At 35.7% G+C, this 16,097-nt stretch overlaps 3 long non-coding RNA genes across 5 annotated transcripts; all 3 read left to right on the forward strand.

The window, feature by feature from the left end:
* The first annotated feature begins 1,718 nt into the window (after positions 1 to 1,718).
* Positions 1,719 to 4,587, forward strand: LOC148787772 (uncharacterized). 2 transcript variants are annotated; one of them, XR_016065701.1, is made up of 3 exons: positions 1,719 to 1,880; positions 2,157 to 3,325; positions 3,602 to 4,587. It is a non-coding gene; the product is annotated as an uncharacterized LOC148787772 (long non-coding RNA). The 2 variants fall into 2 exon arrangements; XR_016065702.1 differs by having other exon boundaries at positions 1,723 to 1,880; positions 2,157 to 2,532; positions 2,633 to 4,587.
* A 4,354-nt stretch (positions 4,588 to 8,941) lies between these two features.
* LOC148787773 (uncharacterized) lies at positions 8,942 to 11,810 on the forward strand. 2 transcript variants are annotated; one of them, XR_016065681.1, is made up of 3 exons: positions 8,942 to 9,103; positions 9,380 to 10,548; positions 10,825 to 11,810. It is a non-coding gene; the product is annotated as an uncharacterized LOC148787773 (long non-coding RNA). The 2 variants fall into 2 exon arrangements; XR_016065682.1 differs by having other exon boundaries at positions 8,946 to 9,103; positions 9,380 to 9,755; positions 9,856 to 11,810.
* A 1,805-nt stretch (positions 11,811 to 13,615) lies between these two features.
* Positions 13,616 to 16,076, forward strand: LOC148787774 (uncharacterized). The gene is made up of 3 exons (XR_016065958.1): positions 13,616 to 14,889; positions 15,166 to 15,538; positions 15,639 to 16,076. It is a non-coding gene; the product is annotated as an uncharacterized LOC148787774 (long non-coding RNA).
* Positions 16,077 to 16,097: the final 21 nt, after the last annotated feature.

Raw genomic sequence — 16,097 nt, forward strand, 5'->3', positions numbered from 1 at the left:
TAGTGATAAATAACGAGGCCATTATACAACTTGTTTCATAAGCAACGGTTGCAAAATGCAACAAAAGGAATAGCACAAATTGGCATTGGTAGATTAGTTTACTATCTCATGTTTAAAGTTTACTCGTTGTGAACTCGATTGAGCTATTTGTCTTATGAAGGTCTATTGTATGATTTAGTGGAAAAGTGATGTGGGTTATGTCCTAGCTATGGTATTACGGACGACGTTAGTATTATTCGTGAGCCGGCTGTTGGTAAATGGTTTTTGATGCTACTTCAATGTTTTTGGTAAATGTGGTTAAATATTAACGGCAGTGTCCACCTGGATCTATTGGTTTATTGTAATTTCGTCAATGCAGGCAAAATTGATTTGACCATGAACATTATTGAGCGTAAAAGTGGACGAATTTATGGAGGTGGTGGAATATCAAGTGGGTATGTCGAAAACATTAAGTTAGATAAGCTTTGTTTATTTTGTAGTATTTCTGGTTTATATGTGACGGGGGTTTCTACTGTAGTCTACTGCCGTGAGCTGGATGCAATATTTGTTTATTTCTCATTGAAGTTGCTAAAAAATAAATGGACTAATGACACTTTAGTCTTTAGAATTAGAGCTATGAATGTTAATTAGTTCTTCGAAGGACATTATTCCCTTCTTAGGTTAATGGGTTTCTTACATGGTTGTCTGTCTTGTCCTCTATTTTTTTTCAGATTACAAGAACGGATTTCTAAAGATGCAATGGGGGATAAGCTTAAGAGAACTCGAACGCCAAAAAGAAAATCCGAAGAAAAAGAACAAAAAGAGAAAGAAAAACAAAAAAAGAACAAAAAGAAAAAAAACGAAAAAGAGAGCAGTATTCGGCAAAAAAAAAAAAAAAAAAAGAGATAGAAAAGCAATCCCCACCGAGTTTTGATAACGTCAGTGGGGGTGGGAAATGTCGAGCTTTCTCCTTTGCTGGAATCCCCTTTCGCATTGGAGTATCTCCCGAATTTGAGTTTCTTGATCCGATTGCATTTGTGGAGATTATTAAATTACAAGTTTCAGAAGAAGGGGTGAATGATATATCCATACATATCCTTGATAAGATGTACGTGACTCGTTCCCAATTTTTCTTTAATCATGTGAACTTGTTTGTTTCCATATCGCTAATAGATCTCATAGCTCGTGTTATTTCTTGTTATCTTTAGTGGTGAGCCAACTGTGGGGAAATATAGCCAGCAACATTAGTCTTGCAACTTACCACCAAGAAAGGGCAGGTATTTGGTACATTTGATCTTTGATGTCTTATGGAATATTTCATTCTGTTGTATGCATTGGGTAACTAGCTCCATAGAACTTTTTCTGTTGCTTTCTTTCCTTGTAGTTTATTTTTTCTAAAATACGAGACCAGCTTCCGATGCACTGCCCTCAGCTCTCTTTACCACTTTCTTCTTGAAAGAATTGGGATAGTGATAAATAACGAGGCCATTATACAACTTGTTTCATAAGCAACGGTTGCAAAATGCAACAAAAGGAATAGCACAAATTGGCATTGGTAGATTAGTTTACTATCTCATGTTTAAAGTTTACTCGTTGTGAACTCGATTGAGCTATTTGTCTTATGAAGGTCTATTGTATGATTTAGTGGAAAAGTGATGTGGGTTATGTCCTAGCTATGGTATTACGGACGACGTTAGTATTATTCGTGAGCCGGCTGTTGGTAAATGGTTTTTGATGCTACTTCAATGTTTTTGGTAAATGTGGTTAAATATTAACGGCAGTGTCCACCTGGATCTATTGGTTTATTGTAATTTCGTCAATGCAGGCAAAATTGATTTGACCATGAACATTATTGAGCGTAAAAGTGGACGAATTTATGGAGGTGGTGGAATATCAAGTGGGTATGTCGAAAACATTAAGTTACATAAGCTTTGTTTATTTTGTAGTATTTCTGGTTTATATGTGACGGGGGTTTCTACTGTAGTTTACTGCCGTGAGCTGGATGCAATATTTGTTTATTTCTCATTGAAGTTGCTAAAAAATAAATGGACTAATGACACTTTAGTCTTTAGAATTAGAGCTATGAATGTTAATTAGTTCTTCGAAGGACATTATTCCCTTCTTAGGTTAATGGGTTTCTTACATGGTTGTCTGTCTTGTCCTCTATTTTTTTTCAGATTACAAGAACGGATTTCTAAAGATGTAATGGGGGATAAGCTTAAGAGAATTCGAACGCCAAAAAGAAAATCCGAAGAAAAAGAACAAAAAGAGAAAGAAAAACAAAAAAAGAACAAAAAGAAAAAAAACGAAAAAGAGAGCAGTATTCGGCAAAAAAAAAAAAAAAAAAGAGATAGAAAAGCAATCCCCACCGAGTTTTGATAACGTCAGTGGGGGTGGGAAATGTCGAGCTTTCTCCTTTGCTGGAATCCCCTTTCGCATTGGAGTATCTCCCGAATTTGAGTTTCTTGATCCGATTGCATTTGTGGAGATTATTAAATTACAAGTTTCAGAAGAAGGGGTGAATGATATATCCATACATATCCTTGATAAGATGTACGTGACTCGTTCCCAATTTTTCTTTAATCATGTGAACTTGTTTGTTTCCATATCGCTAATAGATCTCATAGCTCGTGTTATTTCTTGTTATCTTTAGTGGTGAGCCAACTGTGGGGAAATATAGCCAGCAACATTAGTCTTGCAACTTACCACCAAGAAAGGGCAGGTATTTGGTACATTTGATCTTTGATGTCTTATGGAATATTTCATTCTGTTGTATGCATTCGGTAACTAGCTCCATAGAACTTTTTCTGTTGCTTTCTTTCCTTGTAGTTTATTTTTTCTAAAATACGAGACCAGCTTCCGATGCACTGCCCTCAGCTCTCTTTACCACTTTCTTCTTGAAAGAATTGGGATAGTGATAAATAACGAGGCCATTATACAACTTGTTTCATAAGCAACGGTTGCAAAATGCAACAAAAGGAATAGCACAAATTGGCATTGGTAGATTAGTTTACTATCTCATGTTTAAAGTTTACTCGTTGTGAACTCGATTGAGCTATTTGTCTTATGAAGGTCTATTGTATGATTTAGTGGAAAAGTGATGTGGGTTATGTCCTAGCTATGGTATTACGGACGACGTTAGTATTATTCGTGAGCCGGCTGTTGGTAAATGGTTTTTGATGCTACTTCAATGTTTTTGGTAAATGTGGTTAAATATTAACGGCAGTGTCCACCTGGATCTATTAGTTTATTGTAATTTCGTCAATGCAGGCAAAATTGATTTGACCATGAACATTATTGAGCGTAAAAGTGGACGAATTTATGGAGGTGGTGGAATATCAAGTGGGTATGTCGAAAACATTAAGTTAGATAAGCTTTGTTTATTTTGTAGTATTTCTGGTTTATATGTGACGGGGGTTTCTACTGTAGTTTACTGCCGTGAGCTGGATGCAATATTTGTTTATTTCTCATTGAAGTTGCTAAAAAATAAATGGACTAATGACACTTTAGTCTTTAGAATTAGAGCTATGAATGTTAATTAGTTCTTCGAAGGACATTATTCCCTTCTTAGGTTAATGGGTTTCTTACATGGTTGTCTGTCTTGTCCTCTATTTTTTTTCAGATTACAAGAACGGATTTCTAAAGATGCAATGGGGGATAAGCTTAAGAGAACTCGAACGCCAAAAAGAAAATCCGAAGAAAAAGAACAAAAAGAGAAAGAAAAACAAAAAAAGAACAAAAAGAAAAAAAACGAAAAAGAGAGCAGTATTCGGCAAAAAAAAAAAAAAAAGAGATAGAAAAGCAATCCCCACCGAGTTTTGATAACGTCAGTGGGGGTGGGAAATGTCGAGCTTTCTCCTTTGCTGGAATCCCCTTTCGCATTGGAGTATCTCCCGAATTTGAGTTTCTTGATCCGATTGCATTTGTGGAAATTATTAAATTACAAGTTTCAGAAGAAGGGGTGAATGATATATCCATACATATCCTTGATAAGATGTACGTGACTCGTTCCCAATTTTTCTTTAATCATGTGAACTTGTTTGTTTCCATATCGCTAATAGATCTCATAGCTCGTGTTATTTCTTGTTATCTTTAGTGGTGAGCCAACTGTGGGGAAATATAGCCAGCAACATTAGTCTTGCAACTTACCACCAAGAAAGGGCAGGTATTTGGTACATTTGATCTTTGATGTCTTATGGAATATTTCATTCTGTTGTATGCATTGGGTAACTAGCTCCATAGAACTTTTTCTGTTGCTTTCTTTCCTTGTAGTTTATTTTTTCTAAAATACGAGACCAGCTTCCGATGCACTGCCCTCAGCTCTCTTTACCACTTTCTTCTTGAAAGAATTGGGATAGTGATAAATAACGAGGCCATTATACAACTTGTTTCATAAGCAACGGTTGCAAAATGCAACAAAAGGAATAGCACAAATTGGCATTGGTAGATTAGTTTACTATCTCATGTTTAAAGTTTACTCGTTGTGAACTCGATTGAGCTATTTGTCTTATGAAGGTCTATTGTATGATTTAGTGGAAAAGTGATGTGGGTTATGTCCTAGCTATGGTATTACGGACGACGTTAGTATTATTCGTGAGCCGGCTGTTGGTAAATGGTTTTTGATGCTACTTCAATGTTTTTGGTAAATGTGGTTAAATATTAACGGCAGTGTCCACCTGGATCTATTGGTTTATTGTAATTTCGTCAATGCAGGCAAAATTGATTTGACCATGAACATTATTGAGCGTAAAAGTGGACGAATTTATGGAGGTGGTGGAATATCAAGTGGGTATGTCGAAAACATTAAGTTAGATAAGCTTTGTTTATTTTGTAGTATTTCTGGTTTATATGTGACGGGGGTTTCTACTGTAGTTTACTGCCGTGAGCTGGATGCAATATTTGTTTATTTCTCATTGAAGTTGCTAAAAAATAAATGGACTAATGACACTTTAGTATTTAGAATTAGAGCTATGAATGTTAATTAGTTCTTCGAAGGACATTATTCCCTTCTTAGGTTAATGGGTTTCTTACATGGTTGTCTGTCTTGTCCTCTATTTTTTTTCAGATTACAAGAACGGATTTCTAAAGATGCAATGGGGGATAAGCTTAAGAGAATTCGAACGCCAAAAAGAAAATCCGAAGAAAAAGAACAAAAAGAGAAAGAAAAACAAAAAAAGAACAAAAAGAAAAAAAACGAAAAAGAGAGCAGTATTCGGCAAAAAAAAAAAAAAAAAAGAGATAGAAAAGCAATCCCCACCGAGTTTTGATAACGTCAGTGGGGGTGGGAAATGTCGAGCTTTCTCCTTTGCTGGAATCCCCTTTCGCATTGGAGTATCTCCCGAATTTGAGTTTCTTGATCCGATTGCATTTGTGGAGATTATTAAATTACAAGTTTCAGAAGAAGGGGTGAATGATATATCCATACATATCCTTGATAAGATGTACGTGACTCGTTCCCAATTTTTCTTTAATCATGTGAACTTGTTTGTTTCCATATCGCTAATAGATCTCATAGCTCGTGTTATTTCTTGTTATCTTTAGTGGTGAGCCAACTGTGGGGAAATATAGCCAGCAACATTAGTCTTGCAACTTACCACCAAGAAAGGGCAGGTATTTGGTACATTTGATCTTTGATGTCTTATGGAATATTTCATTCTGTTGTATGCATTCGGTAACTAGCTCCATAGAACTTTTTCTGTTGCTTTCTTTCCTTGTAGTTTATTTTTTCTAAAATACGAGACCAGCTTCCGATGCACTGCCCTCAGCTCTCTTTACCACTTTCTTCTTGAAAGAATTGGGATAGTGATAAATAACGAGGCCATTATACAACTTGTTTCATAAGCAACGGTTGCAAAATGCAACAAAAGGAATAGCACAAATTGGCATTGGTAGATTAGTTTACTATCTCATGTTTAAAGTTTACTCGTTGTGAACTCGATTGAGCTATTTGTCTTATGAAGGTCTATTGTATGATTTAGTGGAAAAGTGATGTGGGTTATGTCCTAGCTATGGTATTACGGACGACGTTAGTATTATTCGTGAGCCGGCTGTTGGTAAATGGTTTTTGATGCTACTTCAATGTTTTTGGTAAATGTGGTTAAATATTAACGGCAGTGTCCACCTGGATCTATTGGTTTATTATAATTTCATCAATGCAGGCAAAATTGATTTGACCATGAACATTATTGAGCGTAAAAGTGGACGAATTTATGGAGGTGGTGGAATATCAAGTGGGTATGTCGAAAACATTAAGTTACATAAGCTTTGTTTATTTTGTAGCATTTCTGGTTTATATGTGATGGGGGTTTCTACTGTAGTTTACTGCCGTGAGCTGGATGCAATATTTGTTTATTTCTCATTGAAGTTGCTAAAAAATAAATGGACTAATGACACTTTAGTCTTTAGAATTAGAGCTACGAATGTTAATTAGTTCTTCGAAGGACATTATTCTCTTCTTAGGTTTATGGGTTTCTTACATGGTTGTCTGTCTTGTCTTCTATTTTTTTTCAGATTACAAGAACGGATTTCTAAAGATGCAATGGGGGATAAGCTTAAGAGATTTCGAACGCCAAAAAGAAAATCCGAAGAAAAAGAACAAAAAGAGAAAGAAAAACAAAAAAAGAACAAAAAGAAAAAAAAAAGAAAAAGAGAGCAGTATTCGGCAAAAAAAAAAAAAAAAAGAGATAGAAAAGCAATCCCCACCGAGTTTTGATAACGTCAGTGGTGGTGGGAAATGTCGAGCTTTCTCCATTGCTGGAATCCCCTTTCGCATTGGAGTATCTCCCGAATTTGAGTTTCTTGATCCGATTGCATTTGTGGAGATTATTAAATTACAAGTTTGAGAAGAAGGGGTGAATGATATATCCATACATATCCTTGATAAGACGTACGTGACTCGTTCCCAATTTTTCTTTAATCATGTGAACTTGTTTGTTTCCATATCGCTAATAGATCTCATAGCTCGTGTTATTTCTTGTTATCTTTAGTGGTGAGCCAACTGTGGGGAAATAAAGCCAGCAACATTAGTCTTGCAACTTACCACCAAGAAAGGGCAGGTATTTGGTACATTTGATCTTTGATGTCTTATGGAATATTTAATTCTGTTGTATGCATTGGGTAACTAGCTCCATAGAACTTTTTCTGTTGCTTTCTTTCCTTGTAGTTTATTTTTTCTAAAATACGAGACCAACTTCCGATGCACTGCCCTCAGCTCTCTTTACCACTTTCTTCTTGAAAGAATTGGGATAGTGATAAATAACGAGGCCATTATACAACTTGTTTCATAAGCAACGGTTGCAAAATGCAACAAAAGGAATAGCACAAATTGGCATTGGTAGATTAGTTTACTATCTCATGTTTAAAGTTTACTCGTTGTGAACTCGATTGAGCTATTTGTCTTATGAAGGTCTATTGTATGATTTAGTGGAAAAGTGATGTGGGTTATGTCCTAGCTATGGTATTACGGACGACGTTAGTATTATTCGTGAGCCGGCTGTTGGTAAATGGTTTTTGATGCTACTTCAATGTTTTTGGTAAATGTGGTTAAATATTAACGGCAGTGTCCACCTGGATCTATTGGTTTATTGTAATTTCGTCAATGCAGGCAAAATTGATTTGACCATGAACATTATTGAGCGTAAAAGTGGACGAATTTATGGAGGTGGTGGAATATCAAGTGGGTATGTCGAAAACATTAAGTTAGATAAGCTTTGTTTATTTTGTAGTATTTCTGGTTTATATGTGACGGGGGTTTCTACTGTAGTCTACTGCCGTGAGCTGGATGCAATATTTGTTTATTTCTCATTGAAGTTGCTAAAAAATAAATGGACTAATGACACTTTAGTCTTTAGAATTAGAGCTATGAATGTTAATTAGTTCTTCGAAGGACATTATTCCCTTCTTAGGTTAATGGGTTTCTTACATGGTTGTCTGTCTTGTCCTCTATTTTTTTTCAGATTACAAGAACGGATTTCTAAAGATGCAATGGGGGATAAGCTTAAGAGAACTCGAACGCCAAAAAGAAAATCCGAAGAAAAAGAACAAAAAGAGAAAGAAAAACAAAAAAAGAACAAAAAGAAAAAAAACGAAAAAGAGAGCAGTATTCGGCAAAAAAAAAAAAAAAAAAGAGATAGAAAAGCAATCCCCACCGAGTTTTGATAACGTCAGTGGGGGTGGGAAATGTCGAGCTTTCTCCTTTGCTGGAATCCCCTTTCGCATTGGAGTATCTCCCGAATTTGAGTTTCTTGATCCGATTGCATTTGTGGAGATTATTAAATTACAAGTTTCAGAAGAAGGGGTGAATGATATATCCATACATATCCTTGATAAGATGTACGTGACTCGTTCCCAATTTTTCTTTAATCATGTGAACTTGTTTGTTTCCATATCGCTAATAGATCTCATAGCTCGTGTTATTTCTTGTTATCTTTAGTGGTGAGCCAACTGTGGGGAAATATAGCCAGCAACATTAGTCTTGCAACTTACCACCAAGAAAGGGCAGGTATTTGGTACATTTGATCTTTGATGTCTTATGGAATATTTCATTCTGTTGTATGCATTGGGTAACTAGCTCCATAGAACTTTTTCTGTTGCTTTCTTTCCTTGTAGTTTATTTTTTCTAAAATACGAGACCAGCTTCCGATGCACTGCCCTCAGCTCTCTTTACCACTTTCTTCTTGAAAGAATTGGGATAGTGATAAATAACGAGGCCATTATACAACTTGTTTCATAAGCAACGGTTGCAAAATGCAACAAAAGGAATAGCACAAATTGGCATTGGTAGATTAGTTTACTATCTCATGTTTAAAGTTTACTCGTTGTGAACTCGATTGAGCTATTTGTCTTATGAAGGTCTATTGTATGATTTAGTGGAAAAGTGATGTGGGTTATGTCCTAGCTATGGTATTACGGACGACGTTAGTATTATTCGTGAGCCGGCTGTTGGTAAATGGTTTTTGATGCTACTTCAATGTTTTTGGTAAATGTGGTTAAATATTAACGGCAGTGTCCACCTGGATCTATTGGTTTATTGTAATTTCGTCAATGCAGGCAAAATTGATTTGACCATGAACATTATTGAGCGTAAAAGTGGACGAATTTATGGAGGTGGTGGAATATCAAGTGGGTATGTCGAAAACATTAAGTTACATAAGCTTTGTTTATTTTGTAGTATTTCTGGTTTATATGTGACGGGGGTTTCTACTGTAGTTTACTGCCGTGAGCTGGATGCAATATTTGTTTATTTCTCATTGAAGTTGCTAAAAAATAAATGGACTAATGACACTTTAGTCTTTAGAATTAGAGCTATGAATGTTAATTAGTTCTTCGAAGGACATTATTCCCTTCTTAGGTTAATGGGTTTCTTACATGGTTGTCTGTCTTGTCCTCTATTTTTTTTCAGATTACAAGAACGGATTTCTAAAGATGTAATGGGGGATAAGCTTAAGAGAATTCGAACGCCAAAAAGAAAATCCGAAGAAAAAGAACAAAAAGAGAAAGAAAAACAAAAAAAGAACAAAAAGAAAAAAAACGAAAAAGAGAGCAGTATTCGGCAAAAAAAAAAAAAAAAAAGAGATAGAAAAGCAATCCCCACCGAGTTTTGATAACGTCAGTGGGGGTGGGAAATGTCGAGCTTTCTCCTTTGCTGGAATCCCCTTTCGCATTGGAGTATCTCCCGAATTTGAGTTTCTTGATCCGATTGCATTTGTGGAGATTATTAAATTACAAGTTTCAGAAGAAGGGGTGAATGATATATCCATACATATCCTTGATAAGATGTACGTGACTCGTTCCCAATTTTTCTTTAATCATGTGAACTTGTTTGTTTCCATATCGCTAATAGATCTCATAGCTCGTGTTATTTCTTGTTATCTTTAGTGGTGAGCCAACTGTGGGGAAATATAGCCAGCAACATTAGTCTTGCAACTTACCACCAAGAAAGGGCAGGTATTTGGTACATTTGATCTTTGATGTCTTATGGAATATTTCATTCTGTTGTATGCATTCGGTAACTAGCTCCATAGAACTTTTTCTGTTGCTTTCTTTCCTTGTAGTTTATTTTTTCTAAAATACGAGACCAGCTTCCGATGCACTGCCCTCAGCTCTCTTTACCACTTTCTTCTTGAAAGAATTGGGATAGTGATAAATAACGAGGCCATTATACAACTTGTTTCATAAGCAACGGTTGCAAAATGCAACAAAAGGAATAGCACAAATTGGCATTGGTAGATTAGTTTACTATCTCATGTTTAAAGTTTACTCGTTGTGAACTCGATTGAGCTATTTGTCTTATGAAGGTCTATTGTATGATTTAGTGGAAAAGTGATGTGGGTTATGTCCTAGCTATGGTATTACGGACGACGTTAGTATTATTCGTGAGCCGGCTGTTGGTAAATGGTTTTTGATGCTACTTCAATGTTTTTGGTAAATGTGGTTAAATATTAACGGCAGTGTCCACCTGGATCTATTAGTTTATTGTAATTTCGTCAATGCAGGCAAAATTGATTTGACCATGAACATTATTGAGCGTAAAAGTGGACGAATTTATGGAGGTGGTGGAATATCAAGTGGGTATGTCGAAAACATTAAGTTAGATAAGCTTTGTTTATTTTGTAGTATTTCTGGTTTATATGTGACGGGGGTTTCTACTGTAGTTTACTGCCGTGAGCTGGATGCAATATTTGTTTATTTCTCATTGAAGTTGCTAAAAAATAAATGGACTAATGACACTTTAGTCTTTAGAATTAGAGCTATGAATGTTAATTAGTTCTTCGAAGGACATTATTCCCTTCTTAGGTTAATGGGTTTCTTACATGGTTGTCTGTCTTGTCCTCTATTTTTTTTCAGATTACAAGAACGGATTTCTAAAGATGCAATGGGGGATAAGCTTAAGAGAACTCGAACGCCAAAAAGAAAATCCGAAGAAAAAGAACAAAAAGAGAAAGAAAAACAAAAAAAGAACAAAAAGAAAAAAAACGAAAAAGAGAGCAGTATTCGGCAAAAAAAAAAAAAAAAGAGATAGAAAAGCAATCCCCACCGAGTTTTGATAACGTCAGTGGGGGTGGGAAATGTCGAGCTTTCTCCTTTGCTGGAATCCCCTTTCGCATTGGAGTATCTCCCGAATTTGAGTTTCTTGATCCGATTGCATTTGTGGAAATTATTAAATTACAAGTTTCAGAAGAAGGGGTGAATGATATATCCATACATATCCTTGATAAGATGTACGTGACTCGTTCCCAATTTTTCTTTAATCATGTGAACTTGTTTGTTTCCATATCGCTAATAGATCTCATAGCTCGTGTTATTTCTTGTTATCTTTAGTGGTGAGCCAACTGTGGGGAAATATAGCCAGCAACATTAGTCTTGCAACTTACCACCAAGAAAGGGCAGGTATTTGGTACATTTGATCTTTGATGTCTTATGGAATATTTCATTCTGTTGTATGCATTGGGTAACTAGCTCCATAGAACTTTTTCTGTTGCTTTCTTTCCTTGTAGTTTATTTTTTCTAAAATACGAGACCAGCTTCCGATGCACTGCCCTCAGCTCTCTTTACCACTTTCTTCTTGAAAGAATTGGGATAGTGATAAATAACGAGGCCATTATACAACTTGTTTCATAAGCAACGGTTGCAAAATGCAACAAAAGGAATAGCACAAATTGGCATTGGTAGATTAGTTTACTATCTCATGTTTAAAGTTTACTCGTTGTGAACTCGATTGAGCTATTTGTCTTATGAAGGTCTATTGTATGATTTAGTGGAAAAGTGATGTGGGTTATGTCCTAGCTATGGTATTACGGACGACGTTAGTATTATTCGTGAGCCGGCTGTTGGTAAATGGTTTTTGATGCTACTTCAATGTTTTTGGTAAATGTGGTTAAATATTAACGGCAGTGTCCACCTGGATCTATTGGTTTATTGTAATTTCGTCAATGCAGGCAAAATTGATTTGACCATGAACATTATTGAGCGTAAAAGTGGACGAATTTATGGAGGTGGTGGAATATCAAGTGGGTATGTCGAAAACATTAAGTTAGATAAGCTTTGTTTATTTTGTAGTATTTCTGGTTTATATGTGACGGGGGTTTCTACTGTAGTTTACTGCCGTGAGCTGGATGCAATATTTGTTTATTTCTCATTGAAGTTGCTAAAAAATAAATGGACTAATGACACTTTAGTATTTAGAATTAGAGCTATGAATGTTAATTAGTTCTTCGAAGGACATTATTCCCTTCTTAGGTTAATGGGTTTCTTACATGGTTGTCTGTCTTGTCCTCTATTTTTTTTCAGATTACAAGAACGGATTTCTAAAGATGCAATGGGGGATAAGCTTAAGAGAATTCGAACGCCAAAAAGAAAATCCGAAGAAAAAGAACAAAAAGAGAAAGAAAAACAAAAAAAGAACAAAAAGAAAAAAAACGAAAAAGAGAGCAGTATTCGGCAAAAAAAAAAAAAAAAAAGAGATAGAAAAGCAATCCCCACCGAGTTTTGATAACGTCAGTGGGGGTGGGAAATGTCGAGCTTTCTCCTTTGCTGGAATCCCCTTTCGCATTGGAGTATCTCCCGAATTTGAGTTTCTTGATCCGATTGCATTTGTGGAGATTATTAAATTACAAGTTTCAGAAGAAGGGGTGAATGATATATCCATACATATCCTTGATAAGATGTACGTGACTCGTTCCCAATTTTTCTTTAATCATGTGAACTTGTTTGTTTCCATATCGCTAATAGATCTCATAGCTCGTGTTATTTCTTGTTATCTTTAGTGGTGAGCCAACTGTGGGGAAATATAGCCAGCAACATTAGTCTTGCAACTTACCACCAAGAAAGGGCAGGTATTTGGTACATTTGATCTTTGATGTCTTATGGAATATTTCATTCTGTTGTATGCATTCGGTAACTAGCTCCATAGAACTTTTTCTGTTGCTTTCTTTCCTTGTAGTTTATTTTTTCTAAAATACGAGACCAGCTTCCGATGCACTGCCCTCAGCTCTCTTTACCACTTTCTTCTTGAAAGAATTGGGATAGTGATAAATAACGAGGCCATTATACAACTTGTTTCATAAGCAACGGTTGCAAAATGCAACAAAAGGAATAGCACAAATTGGCATTGGTAGATTAGTTTACTATCTCATGTTTAAAGTTTACTCGTTGTGAACTCGATTGAGCTATTTGTCTTATGAAGGTCTATTGTATGATTTAGTGGAAAAGTGATGTGGGTTATGTCCTAGCTATGGTATTACGGACGACGTTAGTATTATTCGTGAGCCGGCTGTTGGTAAATGGTTTTTGATGCTACTTCAATGTTTTTGGTAAATGTGGTTAAATATTAACGGCAGTGTCCACCTGGATCTATTGGTTTATTGTAATTTCATCAATGCAGGCAAAATTGATTTGACCATGAACATTATTGAGCGTAAAAGTGGACGAATTTATGGAGGTGGTGGAATATCAAGTGGGTATGTCGAAAACATTAAGTTACATAAGCTTTGTTTATTTTGTAGTATTTCTGGTTTATATGTGACGGGGGTTTCTACTGTAGTTTACTGCCGTGAGCTGGATGCAATATTTGTTTATTTCTCATTGAAGTTGCTAAAAAATAAATGGACTAATGACACTTTAGTCTTTAGAATTAGAGCTATGAATGTTAATTAGTTCTTCAAAGGACATTATTCCCTTCTTAGGTTAATGGGTTTCTTACATGGTTGTCTGTCTTGTCCTCTATTTTTTTTCAGATTACAAGAACGGATTTCTAAAGATGCAATGGGGGATAAGCTTAAGAGAATTCGAACGCCAAAAAGAAAATCCGAAGAAACAGAACAAAAAGAGAAAGAAAAACAAAAAAAGAACAAAAAGAAAAAAAACGAAAAAGAGAGCAGTATTCGGCAAAAAAAAAAAAAAAAGAGATAGAAAAGCAATCCCCACCGAGTTTTGATAACGTCAGTGGGGGTGGGAAATGTCGAGCTTTCTCCTTTGCTGGAATCCCCTTTCGCATTGGAGTATCTCCCGAATTTGAGTTTCTTGATCCGATTGCATTTGTGGAAATTATTAAATTACAAGTTTCAGAAGAAGGGGTGAATGATATATCCATACATATCCTTGATAAGATGTACGTGACTCGTTCCCAATTTTTCTTTAATCATGTGAACTTGTTTGTTTCCATATCGCTAATAGATCTCATAGCTCGTGTTATTTCTTGTTATCTTTAGTGGTGAGCCAACTGTGGGGAAATATAGCCAGCAACATTAGTCTTGCAACTTACCACCAAGAAAGGGCAGGTATTTGGTACATTTGATCTTTGATGTCTTATGGAATATTTCATTCTGTTGTATGCATTGGGTAACTAGCTCCATAGAACTTTTTTTGTTGCTTTCTTTCCTTGTAGTTTATTTTTTCTAAAATGCGAGACCAACTTCCGATGCACTGCCCTCAGCTCTCTTTACCACTTTCTTCTTGAAAGAAGTTGTGAGTTGTTGGGATAGTGATAAAAAACGAGGCCATTATACAATTGTTTCATAAGCAACGGTTGCAAAATGCAATAAAAGGAATAGCACAAATTGGCATTGGTAGATTAGTTTACTATCTCATGTTTAAAGTTTGCTCGTTGTGAACTCGATTGAGCTATTTGTCTTATGAAGGTCTATTGTATGATTTAGTGGAAAAGTGATGTGGGTTATGTCCTAGCTATGGTATTACGGACGACGTTAGTATTATTCGTGAGCCGGCTGTTGGTAAATGGTTTTTGATGCTACTTCAATATTTTTGGTAAATGTGGTTAAATATTAACGGCAGTGTCCACCTGGATCTATTGGTTTATTGTAATTTCGTCAATGCAGGCAAAATTGATTTGACCATGAACATTGTTGAGCGTAAAAGTGGACGAATTTATGGAGGTGGTGGAATATCAAGTAGGTATGTCGAAAACATTAAGTTACATAAGCTTTGTTTATTTTGTAGCATTTCTGGTTTATATGTGACGGGGGTTTCTACTGTAGTTTACTGCCGTGAGCTGGATGCAATATTTGTTTATTTCTCATTGAAGTTGCTAAAAAATAAATGGACTAATGACACTTTAGTCTTTAGAATTAGAGCTATGAATGTTAATTAGTTCTTCGAAGGACATTATTCTCTTCTTAGGTTTATGGGTTTCTTACATGGTTGCCTGTCTTGTCTTCTATTTTTTTTCAGATTACAAGAACTGATTTCTAAAGATGCAATGGGGGATAAGCTTAAGAGAATTCGAACGCCAAAAAGAAAATCCGAAGAAAAAGAACAAAAAGAGAAAGAAAAACAAAAAAAGAACAAAAAGAAAAAAAAAGAAAAAGAGAGCAGTATTCGGCAAAAAAAAAAAAACAGAGATAAAAAAGCAATCCCCACCGAGTTTTGATAACGTCAGTGGTGGTGGGAAATGTCGAGCTTTCTCCTTTGCTGGAATCCCCTTTCGCATTGGAGTATCTCCCGAATTTGAGTTTCTTGATCCGATTGCATTTGTGGAAATTATTAAATTACAAGTTTGAGAAGAAGGGGTGAATGATATATCCATACATATCCTTGATAAGACGTACGTGACTCGTTCCCAATTTTTCTTTAATCATGTGAACTTGTTTGTTTCCATATCGCTAATAGATCTCATAGCTCGTGTTATTTCTTGTTATCTTTAGTGGTGAGCCAACTGTGGGGAAATATAGCCAGCAACATTAGTCTTGCAACTTACCACCAAGAAAGGGCAGGTATTTGGTACATTTGATCTTTGATGTCTTATGGAATATTTCATTCTGTTGTATGCATTGGGTAACTAGCTCCATAGAACTTTTTTTGTTGCTTTCTTTCCTTGTAGTTTATTTTTTCTAAAATGCGAGACCAACTTCCGATGCACTGCCCTCAGCTCTCTTTACCACTTTCTTCTTGAAAGAAGTTGTGAGTTGTTGGGATAGTGATAAAAAACGAGGCCATTATACAACTTGTTTCATAAGCAACGGTTGCAAAATGCAATAAAAGGAATAGCACAAATTGGCATTGGTAGATTAGTTTACTATCTCATGTTTAAAGTTTGCTCGTTGTGAACTCGATTGAGCTATTTGTCTTATGAAGGTCTATTGTATGATTTAGTGGAAAAGTGA

This window comes from Sesamum indicum, linkage group LG6 (assembly GCF_026168435.1).
Source record: "Sesamum indicum cultivar Baizhima isolate 11 linkage group LG6, ASM2616843v1, whole genome shotgun sequence".
Taxonomy (NCBI): Eukaryota; Viridiplantae; Streptophyta; class Magnoliopsida; order Lamiales; family Pedaliaceae; genus Sesamum; species Sesamum indicum.